The sequence below is a fragment of the Podarcis bocagei genome (assembly GCF_964188305.1).
Source record: "Podarcis bocagei genome assembly, chromosome: 2".
NCBI lineage: Eukaryota > Metazoa > Chordata > Lepidosauria > Squamata > Lacertidae > Podarcis > Podarcis bocagei.
Genome location: NC_138126.1, coordinates 87,456,407 through 87,476,446, shown reverse-complemented (window position 1 = coordinate 87,476,446; position 20,040 = coordinate 87,456,407). Strand labels below are relative to the sequence as shown.

Sequence of the window (20,040 nt, the reverse complement as noted above, 5' to 3'; positions counted from 1 at the left end):
ATACAGAGAGTGAATAAAAATACATCTTCTCTCTATGAGAAGCAGAGAGCAACTGAACAAAGGAAAAACAGAACAAAGGAAACAGGAAACCAGTAACGTCACATCCCGTCTCCCTTTCCCGTGAGACTCCAACAGTATCTGGACTCTGTGGAATGTAAACAGAGTCCTGTGACTGCAAGCAGCTGCACAGTGAGGAAACAGAAACTAACACTTTGCACCCCTCTGCGTCTTGGTAATGCTCAGTGTTTGGAAGCGAGGTTCGATGATTTGTGATGGTTCCCCCTTCCTTCTGCAGCAACCCTATTCTCCTCCCTCATCTGTTTCCACATAGGAGTTGCAGAGGAAAGGGGGAAATTGGCAAAAGTTGTCCTCTCATCCTGCTGCATTCACAAAAACCTTCACTGGATCAAAGAGCGGTGGAAGGACAGTGCTGGATATAGTCCAATATTACTCTGATCTTTTCTCCTTTGCTGCTGTCGGGGATGACAAGTGACACCAGAACCTTACAACAAAATAACAAGTCACTGTATTCCTGTTCCCCATTCTAAACTGGTGATTCCATCCAGAACATATGGGCCAGTGATTTTGTAGAGGTAAGGATATTTTGCTTGTTAAAATGAACGTAGGCCTCATATTGCTCATATTGGACTTTTATTCTATAACCAGCAAAATTATTGTTGTTCAGATAGGCTGCAGTTACTTTCTGTTAAGAGAGTCAATGGAAATCTGCTGTCCTGGTGTTAAGTGATGAGGGACAACTTTAAGGCTCCTGCTAGTTGGACCAGGCAGCCTGTCAAGTAGACTTTCAAATAGAGGACTGTCTTCATGTACTTTGGCCCTGAATCAAGCCCCAACACGGAAGTGAAATAGGGAAGGAACAATCTCCATGGAGCAGGTTCTTTGCAGAGATGAGTGGAGGAGACAAGGCATCTGTTCTCCTCACAGAGCTGCAATTCTCAGAACGGTTTAACAATAAGTCCCTCTTCCCAGTGAACTCTAGAAATTGTAGGTCTGTGGGGATAATGGGGATCATTTAACAACTTGCAGAAACCTTAACAAACTGCTGCTCCCATGATTCTTTGCAGGAAGCCATGACTGTTTAAAGTGGTATAATACTGCTTCAAGTGTATAGTACAGATGGAGTCTAAGCCAGCAACTATTTTACGTACGTATGATGCTTTGCAACTCGAAAATTCTTTTAAGTTATAAGAAATGTGTGATAATTTTCCAAGTGTGGTCTCTAATCTTTTCGTTTTTGTTTTAGCCTGCTACTATCACAATCACAATCTGAAGCCTGGTGTGATGGCCTGGGAATCCAATTCAGAGGCTGAACCGGAGGGATCCCAGCCTGCACAGGAGTCCCCGCCTCCAGGGCCAGCTGAGCTGGGGCAGGGCCTTGTATCTGAAGCGCCTGCACCTGTGCTGGATCCTCAGGAGCAGGCACCAGGTGAATCCACTCTGGCTCCGGAGGTGATTGAGGACACATTGCCTACAGGTGCACCTCTCCCAGCCCTGTCAGGGGAAGGTGAGTCTCCCCCTGGGTCCAGTAACCCTCCAGCCTCTCCTGAGCTGCAGAGGCTCAGGGCAGAGAGGCGGAGGGAACTGGTTTCTCCTAGGAGGAGTGCTCGCCTTAAGGCCAGGAGAGGCGGGTCACCTGGGGGCCGGGGCCGCCCCTGGCCTCAGAGAAGATAAAGACCAGTCAGCCCGGTCCCAGGTTGCGGGAGCAACGTCGTTGAAGACCTGTTTCGGCCAGCACCCAGACCTGTTCTTCCAGAGTTCCCATCCTTGCCCGGCTCCTCGCTTTGGACCCTGCTTCGCCCTTGGAGGACAGTCTACAGACCCTCGACCCAGGTCCCTGACGGTAATCTCCCCCTGGGACCAGCACACCTTGTTTATATAGCACTATCTTACTTTTACTGGGGTGATGATTATGTGAGAGATACAATTCTATGAGTCTATGACTGCTTCCTGAGTTAAGTATTGTTTCCCGGTCACCCGCTCAGCAAAGTTCCTACCTAGCTTCCTGCTTGTGCGGAATCCCTTTTCCAAATGCTTATCCAGACATAAGCATGTGACAATAAAGACCTGTTCCCTTGGTAACTGTGTCAATTTTGCTCTACCTGCAGCACCTTTTAATTGCCTAACTGGCATGGGTGCTATCATTTTCTCCTTGACTCTGTAAATAGAGAGGGTCTTTAAAAGTGCTTAAAATGGTAGGCTGCTCAGAAAATGTTGTAGCAATGTCGGAAACATTTCTCCAATGTAATTTTTCTGCCACTCAGTCCTCCTGTGGACATAGTCAGGAGTAGCTTAATTCATTGCCGCCACCAATATTTATAAATAGACCAATGCAGCAAGTGCCATCATTATCTAGCAGGTGCACTGCAATTCAGGGAATGTTTAAAAATACTCAAGAGGCACTTTAAAGAGAGACTCTGTGTACATTTCCATTCTGGAGCCATTTTAAACTTCTGGGGTGCAACCATGCAAATTATAATGGAAAAGCGAGAGAAGCTTGGGGGGGTGGGTGTGAGATGATGGTAGATTGATGAAGATAAAGGTGGAAGGGTGGGAATGTGAACAGAGAGGATGGGGAAATATGTACAGAGAAGACAGGAAGGTGATCTCCACACCAAACTCCTGACGCTTATATGATTAACAAATTAATTCACTCCCTACATAGCCCTAATACCACCAGTTTACAGGCAACTCTCCATTTATGTACATTCTATTTGCACATGACCGGGCACATGACCTGGAAATGTTACCCAGAAATGGAGAGCACCTGGTCAGCCAAGTCCCAAGGGAAAGCACAGCTTCCTCAGTTGAGGTGTGGGAAAGCTTCTTCCCACAGGCATCTCCCCATTTTATGTCATTTCACTGATGCCTGTGGGGGTCCATAACGTAACCCCCATGTAAATGGGGAGTTGTCTGTGAAGTGTAGGTGGGTTCAGGCATGACCCAAGACCAAGATTCAGCTCAGAAAGGATTTATTGGAACATCAGGAACAAGAAGAACAAGAAAAACAAACGGGCACTTGGCGCAGTTTATATACCTTAAGCTGGCCCAGGCAAAACACACACACTCTCTGCAATAGGTTGCCTTAATGCTGCAATTAGCGAATCACAACACTGGCCCTATCTCAGCAGGGACTGGCAGCCTGCCAGCTACTAACAATGTCATTGGAAGGTCATAACAGCCCGTATAGTGTAAGCAACCAGCAAGCTAATATACTCAAACTTCAGTAACTTTTATACTTCCTAAAATTTATACACTGAATGATTGTAAAAGGCCTCAGAGCAGTATCTGTGTAAATGAACACCATACATGCAACATGAGCACTGCACAGAATATAAATAAAAAATATCATATTTTATTTCTTCACTGATTTTACTCATAGGACTTGCATATGTGTTATATGTCTAATTTATAACAGTTATAAGAACTGGCAAAAGAGCTTTTTCTGTAATGGTGAAATAAAAAAATTCCACATTGAGGATATGTTTTAAATCTATTTGTAGACTAAAGCTCACACATCTTTCCATGGGTAATATCCCTAGGTTCTCACTTTGCACACTGCAGTGGAAGTGCAAGTCATCCACATATCCTGATATGTGCAGCTTTACAGCAGTAAGGAAATATGAACTCTATGGATGTGTAGAGGTCAGTATATAGCACTAGTGGGATGCGGGTGGTGCTGTGGGTTAAACCACGGAGCCTAGGACTTGCTGATCAGAAGGTCGGCAGTTTAAATCCCCGTGACGGGGTGAGCTCCTGTTGCTCAGTCCCTGCTCCTGCCGACCTAGCAGTTCAAAAGCACGTCAAAGTGCAAGTAGATAAATAGGGACCGCTCCGGTGGGAAGGTAAACGGCATTTCCGTGCACTGCTCTGGTTCACCAGAAGAGGCTTAGTCATGCTGGCCACATGACCCGGAAGCTGTATGCCTGCTCCCTCGGCCAATAAAGCGAGATGAGCGCCGCAACCCCAAAGTCGGCCACGACTGGACCTAATGATCAGGGGTACCTTTAACTTTATATAGCATAGTGGTTCTACTTAGAATGTTTGTTCTGCAGCCTAGTGAATCCAATAGGAAATATTTAAAGAAAACCTGGGAAGTTGCCCATTCATGAGCAGTTCTACCTTTGCCTTTTGGGACTCTTTGGTTGCAATCCTATGCACAGTTAAAGTCACTTCTAGGAGCATAGGATTGCACTGTTTTGAGGAGCAGATGCTCTATTTGCCAAGGGAGCTTCAGTGATAATGTACAACTGCACAAATATAAGGGGGAAAGGTATATACTGTAGATAAAGGTTCACATTTGTTTTTCTTTAACAAGGCAGCTGAACTGCAAAATTTTGAAAGGATCACTGGCTTTTGCCCCTTGGGAAGAGGAGGTGTTCAATTACAATCCACTGTTTTCTAAATGGGCATTACTCTGACCCTTTCCTACCATGGATCAGCAAATTTAACAATTAACTCTAGCATGGCAGCATTCCAATTGGGTTAAATACAAAGGTCACTGCACTGTGGGTTAAAGGTAAATGAAGTTATAATTGGCTCTAATTGGTGTTCCCATAAGCTTCACTTGATAAAATAGAAAATGGCCTTCTGAAACCAGAGAAAACTGAAACAAGATATTTCTTGCAGCCAAAACTGGAGTCAAGAAGAAAAGTATAAAAGAAACACATAAACACACATAGTTATACCCAATTTTACAAACAAACAAAAAATGATTAACACAAATAGCATACGGTAGAAATATCAGCTTGGTATTATACTCTTTGGAAACAGATTAGAACTTGAATTGCAAATGGACTCCTTGAGTCCAACTTTTTGCATGTTTCTACAACTCTTCCAGCATCTTCATGTCATGCTTGCAGACATCTTTATAACACAGAGTTAGTGCGCCAACAGGCCTGGTACCTGAAGTCAGCTCCCTGTAAATCACATCCTTAGGGATCCTGTCATCTTCCATTCTGTGTATGTGAAGAAGCCAGCATAGATGCCACTGAGACAAAGTGTGAACATGCTGGGGATGTGGGCTTGGAAAAGTACATCTTTCTTTGAGACTCTGTCCTGCCGTGTGGTACCCAAAATCTTCCTGAGACAGCGCATATGGAAGGCATTGAGGCATCGCTCCTGACAGTTGTAAGTTGTCCATGACTCACTGCCATAAAGCAGTGTGTTCAACACACAAGCCTGGGGGACCTTCATCTTAGTATTGCCATAGCTGCCCTGCCAATACATTTGTCCAGCTCAGCATCAGAGAGGTTGCTGGTTATGGTGTCCATGTGCAATCACACTGAGATTTGTGTGTATCTATATGAAGGCAAACGGCATCCCAGATGGCAGGACTGATGAGTGAATCATTATTGTATGTCTTTCAACTATGGTGTGAAGATGGGAGAAATGCTAGCTCACCCCATGAGGGAAAAATCTTCTGCATCTCCATCTTGTTTTAGCGTTGTTGCAGTTTTGAAAATAATATTCATTTGTGCTATAAATTTTTATATTCTACATTCTTCTCCCCACCCACTACAAGAACAATGCAATGGGATAAAAAAAATACCTGTACTTACAAAAAAAGACAAGTTATAGTCCTTACATTAGGAGTGGGAAAACTTTTGGAACCTGAGAGCCACATTCTCTTCTAGGTAACCTTCCAGACATCACATGACAGTGGCGGGCAAGGCCAAAGGCCAAAGTAGGCTCCTCAGATACCCTCCTGATAAGTGTAGAAAGTCTCCATTAGATTATTTAAAGACACACACAAAAAAGGCCGATCAAATGGGGTGAACTTATATGAGCCTTAAGTAGGAAGATAAAATTAGGAACTGGCATATTTGTTGGTTAAAATCCACAGATTACTTGCAGCCCAGAAAGGGCTGCCAGTCTGTACTGTTGAAACACTATATTTTTGAAAATGACGGAGTGGAAATTGAAACTCTCTTCTGCCAGATATCAAGCTTTGTGCTGAGCTAGTGTACTGCAGTCCTCCTGAATCGATGAACTTGTATTGGCCTGCAATTATGGAAAGAACAATGTATCTGTAGCTATTGTCTTAGCAATAGTTTGGCAATTCTAAAGTTAGTAAAGGCACAATTGCAAACAATTCCAAGGAGAAAGAAAAATAGGAGACATTTTTAAAAGCCAGTATAACTGCACAACAGGCATAACAAGGAACTACAAACACACACACACACACACACACACACACACACACACACACACACAAACATTTAAGAAAAGGAAGGAAGGAGAACTTGCCAAAGTCCAATATAGATGAGCAGTGCAGACTTCTGGGACTGTGTCAGGAAAGCTAATCAGGATCATGCTGAGAGCAACAAAAGCATCTTTTTCAGATATGTTCAGAAGAAGAGGAAGGAAATGATAGGCTCACTGTTCAGTAATTAATGTGAAATTTAAATGTATGACAAAGAAAGGCAGAACTGCTTAATTCCTGTTTTTGCCCCTTCTCCTGAAAAGGGAACTGTGGTCAAATCCACACTACACAGTTAAAGCAGTTCCTTTGAGGGAAGCCGTGGTATAATAGCGCTTTAAATGCCTGGTGTGGATGTGGCCTGTGTCCCAGCTTTCATATGTCATGTGACTGGTGGTGAGGGGTAGGGATTGGAGTTCAGACTGGTAAGGAATTGGTCAGGAAATAGCTAGCTACCTGGAAAGTCTTTGGGGCCGAAATGAATTCCATGGTACTAAAATAATTTGCTGATGTGCTCTCAGAATCTCATGGAGAATGAATGAGATGTCAGAGAAGTAGAGACTTGGCATTTCAGTATCGGATTGTGCACAGGTTTTCTATCCCCTCAAACTGAGTGTTCAAAGACTGGATCTGCTCTTCTGTTGGTGCATTGGATGAGACTTTGTAGATGGGATCAAGCAAATGTTAAGCTCTTTCAAGTTCCGTCCATTTCAGTAGGGGCATACTGTATATCCCATTGGATTGGATTTACTTCTCAGTACGTATGCATGTGAATGGACTGCACATCTTTTGAAATAATTGGCTGAGAAGATCCGTGTTGCAATTTTCCGGAATCATGTCCCATGAAGGGATCCAAGGGTCACCTGGTCCAACCCCCTTCAATGCAGGAATCTGAACTAAAGCATCCATGACAGATGGCCTTCCAACCTCATACTAGAGATCACTGTGAATGTCCTATAACTCTTACTGCCATGACTATGCTTTCTTGAAGGATACACTGTATCCTTTTGTATTCATTTACTCCAAAAGCCTGTCCTCCACTGATTTAAAAGCCAAGAAGGTGTTCTTTGGGTTAAATGTCTGTTAGGAAAGAAAACATACTACATTATTATCATATCAGTATCAGCTGCCTCAGCTTTAGAGTACGAAATTACAGGTTGTGCAAGTGCATTCACAGGTGCAGTAAAGACAAGTTGTGTGTCTTCGGAGATCTAATTGCTAAAGAGGGGCTGAACTCCCAAGAATGGCAACTCTAGCAACTTACATTTACATTTTCTTTTTAATCAAGCACTTTCCAAAAGGAAAGGAAAGAAATTGGGTGCAAAACGAGGATTTGCCAAACACAAGGTCACTTCCACATACAGTATATGAAAGGCGGTATAGAGTGAGTTGTGAGGCAACATGGGCAGTCCCCACATCATCAGACACCTGCCTGCTCAAAGCACATGGGGTAGAGTTCTCTGCATGTTTCAATGCACATGCATAGAGTTCTTCCACATCAGGAAGGAATTTGATTGGGCCGGGATCCCTCCTCATCTTTGTTCTATGCAAACACAGGTTGAACTCCTCCTTGCTCTCTCAGAACACACAAATGTCAGAGGAGTTTGGCTGCCAGTACAACCCATTTATCCCTTCTTTCATTGCATGGATGGTATTAGGTGAACTACCCTATGAAACAAAGATTGCCCCTTATAAATAGGGTTAGTTGGAACATATGACATGTGACTTCTCTTTGGCCACATACACACCATACATTTAAAACACTATTATTCTTATTTTCCATATAATTTGTATTGAAGTTTTAAAATTACAAGAAAATGGGAAAAAAATGCAGGAGGAAAATAAGAAAGAGAAAAAAGAGATAAGATACCAGGGGTGGGGAAGCACACTGCAGCACCAATGCAGACATGGAACATGAGTACAGCAGAATTTTATTGAGGTTGAACAAATACTTGTAGATATTTGGAAAAGAAAATACCACAGTAATTACCAATACGTTGAATGCAAGGTGAGTCAAACAAAAATGTTAATCTTAATTCCCTTGCTTTCTTATTATGTGAAGACCATATAAATAGAGATATAATAAGAATAAAATATAAGCTATAATAAAAGAGCATGGGTGTGCTGTATCTTCTTGACTGTATTTTCATCTAGCTCATACTTCAGCATAAGCTGGATAAAATATCCATTTTTATTAATAAGTGATATGAAATTGAACCATCTTTTTTTACTAGACCCCCATAGAGACTTTCAGTTTGAGGGAATATGGGTCTCCTAACAACTCTCAGCACCGCTGACAAACTTCACTTCCTATAATTCTTGGGGGGGAACTATGTCTGTTTAAAGAGGTATGATACTGCTTTAAATGAATGGTATGAATGTGATCTTTCTCTTGTCCTATTTCCAACTTAGGCTATTGCTGATGCAGAGCAGATCCTAAAGGAAAGTCCTTTCCTAAGCTTGGTAGAGTGCCACTGAAACATTGGATAAAACTCCATTCCAAATCCTTCATAAATGTATTAAACCCAAGATAAAGCTAATTGGGTACATTGTCTGAAACTCTTGATTCTTGTTCCTAGCCATTCTTCAGGTTCAAAGGCACATATTGATTCTGCCTGATCTCAAAAGTTAACAAAATTAAAAAGCAATGATACCAAGTTAGTGTGATACTAGAATTCAATTTCTTCACTTTATCCTGCCCACTAATCAGCAAAAACTTTATTTTTTGCCTGAATGACTTTTCAAGGCTAAGAATTAAGAACATAAACTTTCTTCCATCATTGCCTATGGCAAAAACATTGCAGGGTTTATGAACTGAAATCTTTGCAAGCAATATATATGGAGCAATGATTGGTATATTGGATCTGCTGTAGCCATTTACTCAAAGCATGGGCCAGAAACCACACAATGTATTTTTCTCATGCTGTGTATGTTTTAGGTGCAACTCATTCTGGTACCCTTCCCCCCTCAAATTCTACAAATCTGTCTACATCTACATCTACATCTATGTAAGACTCAGGAACTAACTTCAGAAGTTCTGTGATTGAGCTCTGCCTGTCATTGGCTCAGGCTTCACCTCCTAATGGCTTCCATTCTTTCATCCTACCAGTCCCAATGGGCATTAGCTACTACTGTGTCTCTGAATACCAGTTTCTGGAGAATGAAAGTGGGTAGAGTGGTTTCACACTCATGTCCAGCTTGTGGGCTTCCCATGGGCATCTGGTTGGCCACTGTGAAAATGGGATGCTGGACGTAGAGTAGATGAGCCTCTGGTCTGATCCAGCAGTGCTCGTTATGCATTCAAAAGCAATGATTCTGTTCTAAAGCAGAACTGGTCCAACTGAAGAAGGTTGAAACAAAAAGTTGCTTGGTTAGATAGTCCCTAGTCAAGGGCAATCAATGAGATTTGTGCAAAACAAGGAGTTAAAAATTAGTTACTTATGGATCACCTGGCTTGCTTGCTCCACTACATCCAACTATTGATTATTTTTTGCAAACGAATGTACCACTTGAGTAAAATAGTGCCTGCACCATCAAGCTCATTTCTATATGATCTGTCACTGAAAATATCCAAGATCATGCCTATTCATAATCTGATTTTCATAATGAGGCAAAGCTCTGAGTAATTTTAGTTTTGCATGGTACCTCCCTGGGGATTCATAATGACTGTCTGTAATCCCCCCCCCTTTATAGAACAGGAAAGTCCCCCCCCAGATGTCTCTGCAGTTTCACAGTCCTCTCCCCCCTCCCCCGGCTTTGCTGACACCAGCATTTTGTGGACTTTTCCTCCCCCACATTTCACACGATGTGACATTCCTGGCTGAAATACAAACTGAACTCAGCAGATCACTTTGGACATGGGCTGGCACCAAGCATATTGGCAACACTGACAACGAGGGGTAGACTTAATAGGGAAAGACTTTCAATGACTTCCCTAAATATGTATCTTTTATACAGACAAAATGAAGAGGAGACAGAAAATAATACTGTGGTGGTGAAACATCCCCAGGCACATAAAAAGCAAGCTCTGTGCTTGTTCAACTTTGTCAGAGTGGAAATGTTTATAAGAAGGGGGGCAATAACAGCCTACATCATGCTCTTGGCATTTTGGACATGCTCTCTAAACCCGGTGGAGGTTGGTGCCCATTGGAACTAGTAGGGAGGGAGGGAGGGAGCCCAACAGTAGGGGGTGCCAAAACCAATGACAGGCAGAGCCAACAAATTCTAGTCTTGCTCCCAACCTCTTCCCTGCTGAGTTCTACAGGGGGCAGTGCTGAGGCTGAGGAGCAGGAAGACGCTGACAGCCAATTCACCCCCTAGACTGGTTGTAAGGTTGGTATCCACCAAGTTTTACTCAAGAGTAGCCCTGGGCTTTTTTCACTCCCTCTGTGTGTGTACTCAAAAGGGCACTTTAACCATGCAAACTGGTGTTGTTAATCTTCATTTTATTTATATAAATAAATAACACATTGAAACGTTTTTTAATAGTAAATTATTTTTATCTTAAAACACCTGTCATTTAACATGTTATTAAAAACGTCCATGACATCCCCCCCCCCCTTTACAAAATTCCAATCAGCATAAATCTCTGCAACAGGCTGGCATTGTCTCGTGTCCCTGTCTAAAAGAATGGGGACAATGGCAGGCCAGGGATCATAATAGGCTGCACCAATCCCATTCAGGGCTATTTTAGTTTAGCTTAGCTTAGTTTAGCTTAAAAAGGTAAAGGTACCCCTGCCCGTACGGACCAGTCGTGGCCGACTCTAGGGTTGCGCGCTCATCTCGCTCAAGAGGCTGGGAGCTGGTGCCATCCAAAGACACTTCCGGGTCACGTGGCCAGCGTGACGAAGCTGCTCTGGCGAGCCAGCACCAGTGCCGCGCACGGAAACGCCGTTTACCTTCCCGCTATAAAGCGGTACCTATTTATCTACTTGCACTTAGAGGTGCTTTCGAACTGCTAGGTGGGCAGGAGCTGGGACCAAACGACGGGAGCTCACCCCACCGCGGGGATTCGAACCACCGACCTTGCGATCAGCAAGTCCTAGGCACTGAGGTTTTACCCACAGCGCCACCCGCGTCCCTCAGCTTAGCTTAGTTTAGTTTAGCTTAGCTTAGTTTAGCTTAGTTTATATTTCTATACCACTTTATATTTTTACCAAAAAAAATCTCCAAGTGGTTTACAACACATTAAAACATCAAATAAAACAATCCAGGACACAATATTATTGAAGGGAATCAAATAAGTATGCATTCAAAGTAACATACTTAACACAAAAATAAAATACTGGTATTATCAAAACCATAGAACATATCTGCTGCTGCTAATCCTGCCAATGGTGGTTCGTGTTGGGCGGTGGCTATGGAAATTCAGGCTCAACAACCTGGACCTGCAGTAAGCGACAGCCAAGATGGCCTCTGGCCTCTTCAGCAGCCTCAGCTTCTGTTGCTGTCCTTCCAGGACAGACAGAAAAAGGCCTTCAAGGCTGTGAGCGGGTCTTCCAGGACTCATAGTCAAGATGGCTTGCATTACCAAGTCACCATGTGTTCTCTGGGACAGAACTTAAGTCCTGCCTTTAGGTGCTCAGATGTTTAGCTGTTTTTAACAGTTTGTGCTGTCGTACTGGTTCATGTGTCACCCACTATAAGTTTATGCAGAGACACAGTTTTTTCAGTTTGCAACCAGTGTGGTGAGAGAACTGCGACTGCTGCCATAAGTTTTTGCACTGTGCCAGAAATTATGAGCAACAGCTGGCGAAGATGCACAGATATTGAACATCCTAAATCACTCCTGTGTGGAAGACGGGGCACTTCAGAAATTATTTACTATCGCTCATATGCTTCCTTCCTTAGTTAGGTTTAAAGGTGCTAACATAAATTTCCAGACCAATGGGAAGATATTGTTCCCCTCCCCCAGCTTGTTGACTTCTACATATTTTTTATAGAATGTGCAATAAGGTGGAGAGCTTTTAAGTGGATTAGGACCCAGGAGACCAGGATTTAATTTGCCATGAAACTCATGGAGAGATCCTGGGTCAATCGCTGTCTCTCAGCCTAAGTAGAGGGTTGATGTAAAGAAAACATGGTGAGAGGAAGAGCCATGAGTGCCACAATGAGCTTCTTGGAAGCAAGGAATTTAATTGAATAGTGAATGCCTAATATATCCAGACTAATTGGTTTTGTCCCTTGGTTTTGCCTACCTCATAGCAATTGTCATAACTTTTGCAGTTTAGGCTTTTGACAAATTTTAGTCTTTGGTGGAGTTTCTGCCTGCCCTTCCAGACTGCAGGAGTATCCCATTAAAGGGATATGGGAGGAGTTTCTCCTGTCCAGACACCCAGCCAGGGGCAAAGGCCATAACATCCCTCAAGGCAGCAGTCCCGTGAAGGCTTTCCTACTTGTCCTAGCACCCTTTTGCCCTGGGCTGACCCCGAAAAGGGATACCCCAGTAGGTGGGCTACCGGTTCAATGGTTATACCCAATGCCTATGTAAAACCTCTACATTTGTAATCAATAAATCTGTGGTCTGATTTGACCCAGAGTAATGTTGTCCTAAACTAAGATCATGGCCACTGGTCCCATCACCTCCTGGCAAATAGAAGGGGAAGAAATGGAGGCACTGAGAGATTTTACTTTCTTGGGCTCCATGATCACTGCAGATGGTGACAGCAGTCACAAAATTAAAAGATGCCTGCTTCTTGGGGGAAAAGCAATGACAAACCTAGACAGCATCTTAAAAAGCAGAGACACCACTTTGCCGACAAAGGTCCGTATAGTTAAAGCTATGGTTTTCCCAGTAGTGATATATGGAATTGAGAGCTGGACCATAAAGAAGGCTGATCGCCAAAGAATGGATGCTTTTGAATTGTGGTGCTGGAGGAGACTCTTGAGAGTCCCATGGACTGCAAGAAGATCAAACCTATCCATTCTGAAGGAAATCAGCCCTGAGTGCTCACTGGAAGGACAGATTCTGAAGCTGAGGCTCCAATACTTTGGCCACCTCATGAGAAGAGAAGACTCCTTGGAAAAGACCCTGATGTTGGGAAAGATGGAGGGCACAAGGAGAAGGGGACGGCAGAGGATGAGATGGTTGGACTATTCTCAAAGCTACTAACATGAGTTTGACCAAACTGCAGGAGGCAGTGTAAGACAGGAGTGCCTGGTGTGCTCTGGTCGACGACTAAATGTTGGACACGACTAAATGACTAAACAACAACAACAAATGTCCTGTCTGGGAGTCAGACATCAGGAGCAGGAGTGCTTGACCCATGGAAGTTCCTATCAGAACAAAATATAATCTAACATTTAAGAGTTGGGTGGGATATGCTGGCTGAGGCCATGTCCCACTGAACTCAGTGTGGCCTGAACTCAGTCTGAGCAGACATACATAGGATTGCATGGCTGAGAATTCATTTTTCAGCTTAAATTGGCTCAGTTTAGATGCTTCCACACTACACCATTTGAATGCTGGTTTTTCCATTAGTGATTGTCTCTGCTGCCAAGGCATCCATCTCATTCATCTGAAGCCAGGAGTTGCTGCAGAAGCCCTGCAGCTCTGGAGGGTAAAGATGAATTTGTCCTAAATGTCATAACTGGGTTTCATGAAATGTGCACTTCTGTGTTAAGGGAATAACGGAATGGCATGACAACGCAATGATGTATGCAGAGAGAGCTCTGTTTCTGCCCAGGGATTTTGAATAAGTGTGCTTGCATCACCCATATATCGTATTAGCAATAAAAAAAGACTACCAATCTACATCTCAAATTGAGACCTTGAGTAATCAAAGCGAGAGGATTTCCTGAGGCTTCATTTGGGAACTTCTTCAGTTAACGTGCTTCTGGGGCGACTGTGTAATTGGTTGACATTTACAAATTGATGTGGGTTTCTGTTGTAAGGCTTGAGTGGCCTGAGATCCTTCAGTACCTGTGTAAGCAAACAGAAACATTAAGATGACCTTGACCTCCCAATTGGAGGGAAGCAGGAGAGACCTTTATTGCTGGCATTTGTGCTCACGCTGGGCAACAGCAACTCCTGATGTGAAAAGATCACACTGAACGTTTGCTGAGGTAAGCATATGTAGAAAGTTTGTGCATCTTAGTTCACAGCTGCCTTCCTTGGCCTTGATCTGGAGCTGATGTTTGATCATTGCAGCAGGGCCGAGCATCACACAGAAGAAGAAGAAGAAAATGATCACAGAGGGGACATCACAGGATTGGGCTTCAGAGCTGCTATATTTGCATTGTGTGTAAAATGGCTGCTGAAGGGACACCAGCAGCTTCTCTTTGAGCAGTGGTTGATGTATGTTCACAGAGGACCAGCCAATCACACCAGAGGTAGCTTCAAAGCTCAAACAAATAAATCCGCCCATGCCCTTTCACAAATGAGCCTCCTAGCTTTTTTTAAAAAAAATGTGTGTTATGTCTCTCCATGGCAATGATATCTGTGATCAACTTGACAGAACGACAAGGAAGGAATAAATGTCACCCAAGAATCATGCCAAATGGGCCTTTGTTTATGTATTACGACAGCTGAAAACATGTGCTGAATATTGGAGCAAGCATGAGCATGGATTTTTGCATCATGAGCTCTGGCCTCAGCCAAAATAACCTGGGGGTGGTGGGAATCACACTGTTGGATGTGGGACTATTCAGCTTTTATTTTATTTTCTTAGTTTACAGCAGGCATAGGCAAACTCGGCCTTCCAGATGTTTTGAAACTACAATTCCCATCATCCCTGACCACTGGTCCTGTTAGCTAGAGATGATGGGAGTTGTAGTCCCAAAACATCTGGAGGGCCGAGTTTGCCTATGCCTGGTTTGCAGAATGAAGCTATGGGCTTCATTGTCTGACTCTGTAGCTGCGCTCATGAGACAATTTGCAACCTGTTGTCATGATTTTTTGTGGGGATAAATGCTCACCCACCATTATTTTTCCATCTCTGTACCATAGCTTTCAGGCTGAACACTAAACCAACTATATTCTACCAAGAGTAGACCCATTGAAGTTAATGGACCTAAGTTAGTTTTGTCCATTAATTTCAGTAGTATGCACAACAGGCATGCCATATGGAAATCCTTGGCACATGCTTATTTTAATGCCGGGTACATATTTCAACCAGCATTAAATTTGGTAATATACAGAGAAGAAGGTGATTAGAAACAACACCAGTAGATGCATGGGAGAAGTTTGAGAAATTCATGGGATGAGCAATGGCTCACCAAATATGACAGATAATGTGATAGGAGGCAGGACTCATTTCATTTCATTTATAGATCACTTCCTATGAAGTATCCCAAAGCAACTTCACAAAATAATAATAATATATATATATAAACAATTCCATATATAACAACAGTTAAAACAACTGCATATATTAAAAATCACGAAAAACCATAACATATATGAAAACAATTTCAAATCCAATAAAGATGCTGAGTGGGATAAAAATCAGGTGCTCCTTGAAAATAGCTGCATTGTACTCAAAGTACAATGCAGCACTCAAAGAGAATCACTCTTAAAATAGTTTAAACCTTCACTTTCAGCACATTAATAACTTACCATCACTGTCAGGGTTGTCTCATTCATCACGCTGAGTTGTGAAAAGATGCCGTTGTCAATGTGTTAAATTTCACAGGGATCTTCCAGATTTTGGGGAGGCAGGGTGAAGAAAAGGGGAGGCTCAAACCTGGTAGTGTTAGAACTCTTCCTGGAACATCAACGCACTCACACAAACACACACAGCAGATCCTTCTAATATATGCAGAGTCCATTGCCCTCCCTTCTCATGAACTCCATTCTATGTCCAAAAACCTGGGATCTGAAGGAATGCCAAAAGGTTTGACTTTTACAGACTTGCAACTTGACATTTCTGATGGTGCCACTGAGGGACTACACAAGCCATGCCCTACCGTTTATAAAAATGAAATGAAATAAATCACAGACAACTTGCAGAATCCATGAAATAGCCTTGCCCAATTTTTGCCACCCACAAGTGGAGCAGCAAAATTCAGAGTCAAAGCACATTTGTACTCTAATGCAGCTGAAAAGACTGAGCCAACGACATAGTCTGAGATGCAATGTTTAAAGGCCTGCCCAGATTAGAATACAAGAAAACAGCAGTCAGTTAAATGAGGTTTTATATTTGTACATTGGTGGGTAAAGTAAAAACGGGAGGAAGACTGCACAAACTTGAGAGGATCAGCACAGGCCAGGTTTTGCAACCCTTCTCACACCCTGCATTTCAATCACAGAGGCTGGGATTTGAACAGGTGAAACCCACCTGTTAATCATGTGACACCATGATTACAACATCAACAGTTATGTAACATTGCAGTTGGCCCATAGGGAGGGACCCAAATAGTTTCTCCATCCCTGGTCTAATGGGTTAGTATGTGGAGGTGAGGTCTAGAAGGTAGCTGGTTGGCTGGTGGGGCAGGTTTTTGGTGAGGTTGGTGAGCAATGCGAGCTTGGGCAGAACCCTGAGTAAATACATAAATGGCATCTCTGAAATGGATGTTTTGCAACATGTAAAAGAGAAATAACTGAGCCAGGAATAATATGTTCTTGCAGGCACGCAGCACGGGAGGAGCTGTTCTACAGTGAAGCAGATGACCTCTGAAGGTGGCAAATTCTCCTTCACTGGAGGTTTTTAAGCAGAGGTTGGATGGCCATCTATCAGGGATTACTTACTGGCAATTCCTACATGGCAAGGGGTTGGACTAGATGGCCCTTCGGATCTCTTCAAACCCTACAAAGCTACATTTCTATGACTTCAGGGAGCATGGCTACCTAACTTCAGCTGATGACTATTCAACCAAAATCGTATGTTTTATATTTATAGCACCTTGCCTGTGAAATGGATACACTGGGATGACCTACTCTGGGACAGGTCCACCAATATGTACTATTGCTTTTCTAGAAGAAAAGGAGGCAGGTTTGGTGTAAGTGTCAAACATGGGTCAGACACACTCTTCCAAATCATCTAGAACTTACACCGTTTCACCGCTTACACCCCAAACTCTCCATGACATAGTTAAAGAGGACAGCTTCAGTGTATGTACTTCCTAGGATATATACTGCTTTTCATCTTAGCCACGCAAGGTAAAAACTAGATCAGTGCCCCCATGTGTCAGTGGTCAAACAGGAGCACGTGCAAAGCTACAGACTCCTGTAGAATATTTGCACATGCTGTTCAAGCTCTGGGCCATCTCTTTGTCAATGCTCTGGTGACAACCCATGCTTTCCTCCTTATATTTTAACAGCGAAGGGCATAATCACTCTGTTTTACCATAGCCAATAAGGTTAGTATTTCAAAGAGAATATTTACATTGTTATCAAGACAATCAATTATGTAAGAAAGGAGAGGGGGGGGGGAGAGATAGGCAGCCATGGCTGAGCCCTTCTTCTGTGCTGCTTCAGTCTTCAAGCTTTAGTGCCTTAAGTTTTCTGTAAAGGGGCCAGCACTTCTGAAAAATGAAGATGGAAAGGATAAGCCTCCATGATTGCTCTAAAGGGCCCAGAGGACAATACCAGACAGTTGTGTTCTCTCATAGCTGGCTGTTTGATTCTGACTCATTCTGCTCTTTTCCCTGTGGAGGCAAGTTTGACAGCTCAGCCGTTCCTATCAGCAGGAGGACAAGGCTCTGGAAAAAGAAATCCATAACTATATACAATTATCTTCTCTTTCATCCTTGCTCATCTCTTGCTTTAGTTTACACAAGTTTTGTTAAACCTCCATCTATTTTCTGAAATTATTTGCTTACTATTTTTTTGTGGGGAACTACTTCAGCTGAATCTTTCCTTCCAACAGATCCGAGAAGATTTGCAATTTAACAATTTATGCATGCTCCATTAGGGTTTTGCCAAATGCAAGAGATCTTTTGGATTCAGCAGCAATGGCATCACCAGTGGAGAGAAGTTCAGTGCTTCTATTAAGTAATACAGAATTCAAAACAGAGATACAGTCATTAAGTAGAATAATATAACATAAACAAGATTTGATTATCAGAGCTCCAGGGAATAGCAACAGAATGACTCTAGCTGACCAGCAGACAGAACTCTGTCAGTCTGGGGCTTCAGTGAACTCTGAAAGTCAGACACCGTCTTGAGAGATTTTTATCTTTCAGACCCTTAGTGACTACTTGCTGTCCTGATACCTAAATTCCTCCCACCTGTTCCACAAATCATTCTCGGGATGGAGTGAGGGATGTTACATAACCTGTCAGGTAGGTCAACATCCTCTCAACACTTATCCCTGAAACACGAACAGTAAATCAAGACAATAAAGCAAACAAAAAACCCTCAACAGTCCTAAAGGGTATAGCCAATAAGCAAGGAGGAATAATGGTACAGACCACTTAAGCTATTTCTCTGAAATACAAAGTTCTTCTGCAATGGGTCTCTCCCATAAAGCGTGTTCTCACTAGCAGAGAGCACGTGTTGCGGTTGGGGAACAGGCCACCATCATGACTAGGCAAATTTGGTGGGAACCCAAGCCTGTAAAGGGTTAAATGGGTTGCTGGGGATTTTTGAGTGTTGCCAATTCGGAGGAGGGGTCAGAGTCTATAAATAGAGGAGATAGACGAGAAGACGTCCTCTTGGCCGTTTTGCATCGGATCACCCGCCCCCTCCCTTTTTATAGGGTGGTTCTTGGGTTCATTTGACCTTGCTATGCCTGTCATGGGGTTGTTCGCCTTTGAGCGGGGGCCTGGTAGGAATTTTGCCATTTGGCTGATTGGCTGTTGCCATTTGGTTTTTGCCTACTGCGTAGCAAATCGTCACAACTTGTAAGGTTGGCGGTTAGGCATTGGTTAAATTGGTGCTTGGAGGGGTAAGGTGCCTATCCCTCCAAATGATGCGAAAGGGAATTCCGTTAAAGGAATCCAGGGGCTTGCCATTCTTTCGTCCTTGTCCGTGGTGCCAGGCTTGGGCCGTGCAAGCCCCACCGGAACATGAGGGTGAGAGGTGTTGGACTGGTTCCCAGCCTCATTTCTCCCCAATACTTGTTTCCCACGCTGGCTTCCGGTGGTGCCCGGAAGTGCCAGCTCTGTCCTTGGGGGGCAAGGACAGATAGTCATAACCAATGCCTAAGCAACCACTCACATTTTCTGTATTTGAATAAAGTTGTGGCCAAAATTATGCCAAAAACCTTAAACAAAAATTAACGTGTGATGTGTGAATTTTTGGGGGGTGGCACTGTGGAACTCAACACGCAATTACCCAAATATTTCATTAGGGTAATATCATATCACTTTGCTTGATAGAAGTACCTCAGTGAAGAGCCACCATATCCTTGGCAGCTGGTGTGGTGGTGCTGTGGGTGGGACTTTGTTGCAAACCTAGCTTCCCAACATGTCGCTACCAGTTACTGATAGGGAGGAGGCAACAGGGAGCTCAGCACAGTGCTGGCACAGCATTAAGAGTGTTGAACTGGCTCCATTGTTGTTGTATCAGTTAGTGTGCAGCGTTTGGAAGCCAGGTCAGCCATGCAGCCATGTACTGCCATGACAGCTGTTCTTGTCCTATAACAAGACATGGCAGCTGTGTTTTTTAAAAAAACCAGTTCTATAACAAATAAATCCCAGTGAGTTAAATGCTAAGGGTGTGCATAAGACTGCAGCATAAGTGTTTAAATGCTGGAAAATATTCATTAAACTCTGCTTTCATTTTTAAAATAATATTCGCTCTGCTCTATTTCTTTCCTCTGAAATGTAGCTGAATAGTATCGAAAGTTGTCTGATTAAGATTCAGGCTGAAATCTCAGCTAGGCCTAATTGCATTGGTTTCAAGGTAAAGGATCATTCATACAGTGTTAGGACTTTTA

At 43.2% G+C, this 20,040-nt stretch overlaps 2 long non-coding RNA genes across 2 annotated transcripts in view; one reads left to right on the top strand and one right to left on the bottom strand.

The window, feature by feature from the left end:
- Window positions 1-257: 257 nt before the first annotated feature.
- LOC308581963 overlaps window positions 258-20,040 on the top strand; it is a 70,501-nt gene continuing 50,718 nt past the window's right edge. Inside the window, exon 1 of the long non-coding RNA XR_014005414.1 lies at window positions 258-593. This is a non-coding gene — a long non-coding RNA (uncharacterized lncRNA). The remainder of the gene's footprint in view (window positions 594-20,040) is intronic.
- LOC308581968 lies at window positions 13,549-18,109 on the bottom strand. Its single transcript, XR_014005419.1, has 3 exons — window positions 17,981-18,109; window positions 15,777-16,035; window positions 13,549-14,141 (listed from the first exon to the last, which is right to left on the bottom strand). It is a non-coding gene; the product is annotated as an uncharacterized lncRNA (long non-coding RNA).